This window comes from Molossus molossus, unplaced genomic scaffold (genome assembly GCF_014108415.1).
Source record: "Molossus molossus isolate mMolMol1 unplaced genomic scaffold, mMolMol1.p scaffold_m16_p_12, whole genome shotgun sequence".
Classification (NCBI taxonomy): domain Eukaryota; kingdom Metazoa; phylum Chordata; class Mammalia; order Chiroptera; family Molossidae; genus Molossus; species Molossus molossus.
The window spans coordinates 37,638,247-37,643,131 of record NW_023425347.1 but is presented as its reverse complement, the minus strand read 5'-3'; the positions used below and the strand labels follow the sequence as shown (position 1 = coordinate 37,643,131).

The window sequence follows — 4,885 nt, the reverse complement described above, 5'->3', positions numbered from 1 at the left end:
GGAATGGACAGTACTAATATTTGAAAAGACGATGGCCAAAAGTTTTTAAAATCTTACCACAGAGATCAAGTTACAGATTTGAGAATTTCTTTAACACTTGAAACCTATATAATGTTATTAATCAATATCACCTCAATAAATTCAATAAAAATTAAAAAAGAAACTCTTTAAATCACAAGAAAATAATTACACAGAAAAGTACCCTAAGCATATTGTAAGAAAACTTAAAAAACAAAGAAAAAAATCTTAAAATAAAAACACCTTCAAATGAGAAAAAAAAAAAAATTGACAGCTGACTTATCAGCAGAAAAATGATGGGAGTATGAGAAAATGGAACACATTTTAAAAGTAACTAAATGACAATCTGGATTTCTATACCCAGTAAAAGTGTCCTGTAGACAAAATAAAGAGTTTTTGACTAATACTGAGAGAATTGGTTAAAGAAATACTTAAGGGAGTTCTCCAGCAGAAGGAAAATTATCCCAGATGAAAGCATTATAATAAAGGAAAAAAAGAAAAACACAAGCAAGTGTAAATAAATTTTAAACACCAAATAAATATTGTCAGTTTAAAATATTGGGAAATAGGTTCAGTAGGATTCTGGCAGCAGCTGCAGTGGCTCTCATCTCTTTAGGCTCTTCTTGCTATTTCCTTTTTGAGTGCAGAAACTTGGCCTCTGGTGTGGCTGTCTCTGATGGAGTCATCAAAGTGTTCATTGACATGAGGGTATGTAAGTCTTCAACACCAGAGGAGATGAAGAAGCACAAGAAGTTGGTGCTCTTCTCTGCCTGAGTGAAGACAAGAAGAACATCATTCTGGAGGAGGGCAAGCAGATCCTGGTAGGTGATGTGGGCCAGACAGTAGACAACCACTATGCCACATTTGTCAAGATGCTGCAGACAAAGACTTCCACTACACCCTGTATGACGCAACCTATGAGACCAAGAACAAGAAAGAGGGCCCCTGAGTCTGCACCCCTTAAGAGCAAAATGATCTATGCCAGCTCCAAGGATGCCATCAAGAAGAAGCTGATGGGGATCAAGCATGAATTACAAGCAAACTGCTATGAGGAGGTAAAGGACCGCTGCACTCTGGCAGAGGAGCTGGGGGGAAGGAAGGCAGGACTGTCATCTTCCTGGAAGGCAAGCTTTCGTGAGCCCCCTCCAGCCCCCTGCCTGAAGCATCTGGCAGCTCCAGGCTGCCCCCTTCCTGCCAGACCAGAGGGACTGGGGGAATCCTAGCAGGGGAGGGCAATTCCTTCACCCAATTGCCAAACAGTCCCCCACTTCCTGAACCTTCCTCCTCCTTCCACCCCTGACGGTTCTGGTCTTCCCAAACAGCTTTTGATTTTCTGATTCCTCTCGGTTGAAGTAGACCAAGTCCCCCCTACCCTAGGCACCCCAGTTTGGGGGAGGGCCTGTATTTTTAATGACACCCCAACTTTCCACTTGTTCTTCTCTTTCCCATGCTGCGAACTTCTAACCACAATAGTGACGCTGTGCTTGTCTGTTTAATTCTGTGCATAAACGGAATGTTGTGGAGATCACCCCTCCCAATGCTGCCTGGTTCCCCTCTCCTTTTCCACCTGGTCATGGCTGCTCATGGAAACAGGACCAGTAAGGGACCCTCGGTTAAAAAAAAGAAAGAAAAACACAACAATAAAAAAGCTCACTTAATAGGGAAAAAATATTAGGAAATAACATACTGTAAGATTATAAATATGTGCAGAATTAAAATAATGACAAAATATCCCAAATTGTTAATGAGATAACTGGAAGTAAAGTTTTGAAATATCACTAAGTTGTCTGGAAAGTGGAAAAGTACTAATTTATGCAGGCTCTACAAAGTTAAGGATGCTTATTATTTTCTTTAGGGTAGCCACTAAAATAAAATAAAAGTATTAACAAGTCAAAAGAGAGAAAATGAAATAATAAAATATTTTACCAATGCAAAAAGGCCAAAAAACAAAAAAGAATAATTGAGATGAGATAAATACAATACTAAATTACCAGGTTTAAATGCAAATATAACATTGCAATAATTGTAAACAGACTACTCTAATTAAAAGTCAAATTTGTCAAAGTGAATTAAAAATACAACTATATGTTTACTACAAGAGATATACCTAAATAAAAGGATGCAGAAAAGTTAAAGATAAATAGATGAACAAAGATATACTAGGTAGAAACTCACAAAAAGAAAGCTATTATAACTATGCTAATAGACACAATAGATATTAAGGCAATAAACAGTATCAGAGATAAAAGGGACACTTCATAATGGTAAAGTCATTAACTGGATGATATAACCAGTTCATTGACCAGCTTACAAGAGTCAATATGTGCATTGACTATTTTCATGCTCAGTAACATCAGATGGTAGCTTAAAATTGGCATGTTCTGAGTATTTACACCATGAAAACAGGCAAATTAGGGATTGTCGCCCCCTTGCCGCCCACGGAGAGCTAGTTGTTAAACATTTACTAGTACGTCACTGGACATAACAAATATAAATTTGAATGTAACTAATTACATGTATAAGGGGAAAAAAAGAGGGAGAATCTAAAAGGAGAAACAGGCATATTCATAATCATAGTTGGAGATTCTAACACACCTGTCTTATAAAACTGACAGAACAAGCAGACAAATAGTAGGCCCAATATAGATAAACAGAATTAGCTACTTAACCAAATACCCCCAAAAAACAATGAGTGGAAGGGTTGAAACTGAATTCCAATTTTCTGTCTCAGTCCAATATTCCTTCTGCTATGCTTTTATACTATGAGATAGATTTATTTTATTTACCTTATAATGACCATTGCAATTTGTATATTAATATATAAAAATGGGGAGAAAAGCAAGGCACATTTTATAGTTATATACAGTTACAGTACATCTTATTTTTATGAAGCCTTTATTTATATTTAACATATATTATAAAATATAAAATCTATATTTACAAAACAAATTATAGCGATGGCATGGATTTAAAACAGAATCTTATTAAGGGATTCACAACAACCTCCCTTGGCGATAACTATCATGGAGTTTATCATGGAACTGTTAAATTTTTAATGATGTTGATAATTATGATGATGATGATGATGATGATGAAGGCAACAGAAGAAGCTAATGGTTACAAAATGATTACTTTGTACCAGGCACAGTTTTTAAATATTTTCCCATGTTAATTTATTGAATCCACTCAACAACCAAGTTGAGATAGTGCAATGCTGAAGTTTTCAAATTTTACTTTCCAATTATAGTTAACATACACTATTACATTAGTTTCAGGTGTAAGCATAGATGGTACAGCATGCAGACTGAAACTACAGTATAAATTATGGTTTCTTTCATTTAGAATCAACCTCTGCTCTGTTTTAAAAACATTTTTATGTTCTTCCACCAGGAAATCAGACATCATTGACATAGCTCTATTTTTAAAAATTGTGGCAAAATATGCAATATAAAATTAGTCAATTTACTCATTTGAAGTGGATAATTCAGTTGCATTCAGTACATTCCTATTGTGAAACCATCATTTACCATCCATCTCTAGAACTTTGTCATCATCCCTAACAGAAACTCTGTAATCATTAAAAAGTGATTCCCTAATCCCATCTCACCCAGCCTCTGGTAACCTCTATTGTATTTTCTGCCTATAAATTTATTTAGCCATGGTACTTCATATAAATGGAATCATACAATATTTGCTCTTTTTTTGTATGGCTTATTTAACATAGCATAATATTTTCAAGGTAGATCAATGTTGTCACATATATCAGAATTTCATTCATTTTTAAGGCCATAGTAGTCCACTGAATGTACATACCGCATTTGTCTATCACTTCATCAGTTGATACACATTTGGGTCGTTCCACCTTTTGGCTGTTCTGAATAATACCTCTTTTAACACTGCTGTACAGATATCTCTTTGAGTCCTTTCTTTCCATTTTTTGGGGGGTATATATACATAAAGAATTTCTGGATTATATGGTAATTCTATGTTTAATTTTTGATGAACTGCCAAATAATTTTTCACAGTGGCTGCATCATTTTAATTCCTGCCAACATTGTATATCTTCACCAACACTTGTAATTCTCTCTCTCTGCCGCAGTCCAGCCGCAGCAGGATCTGGGAGGTCCCGAACGTGGGTAAGGCGTCGGCGCCGGGAGACAGATGACTACACGACTCAGAGGCAGTGTAACACTGTTCCGATTTATTGTAATTTTCTTTATGTTTATATATTCTCTTTTTTGGCATAGGTTAAGCATTTGCGATTACAGAAGCAGAAAGTTAAGTATCACAGTTCCAGGTTAGTTTCAATTAGATAAAGGAAAGGAACAGAATGATAGATAGACTTATTTTTGTAACACCAAAATACTGGCACTCAAATAGGATTTTTCTGATTCTTTGTCTAAGGTTATTGATTAACTTTATTCTAATCCCTATTTTTTTTCTCTTTCTCTAGATCAGTTATGTTTTGTTTAAGATCTCCAAGGAGATAAGGGCAACATTTCTTATAATATCTATTCAATTGAAATAGAATAGAACATTCTTGTTTTTTGGACCATAGGCAACAGGGAGGACCTCGGCAAGCTAACTGTTATGAAAGGCAAGCTAGTGAACGGAACATGTAGTCCATCTTTGTTAACTATTCTTAATCTATTTTCATTGTATACTCCTGTAAAGGGCAAGGGAGGGTCAGGAATCCTTCGTGAAATACTCCTTCTATCTGGGGAGGAGGCACAGGAGTATAGGGTGCCTCCATTAGTCCTACCTGTTGCAATTCATCAATGACTTGTCTATTAGAGACTTTCGGGGGAAATATTTTACCTAATTGAATTAGTAAATTGTTAAGACATTCCGGACATGCAGTGGTGAC

At 35.8% G+C, this 4,885-nt stretch overlaps 1 pseudogene; it reads left to right on the top strand.

The window, feature by feature from the left end:
• The first annotated feature begins 705 nt into the window (after positions 1-705).
• On the top strand, positions 706-1,355 carry LOC118627164 (annotated as a pseudogene).
• Positions 1,356-4,885: the final 3,530 nt, after the last annotated feature.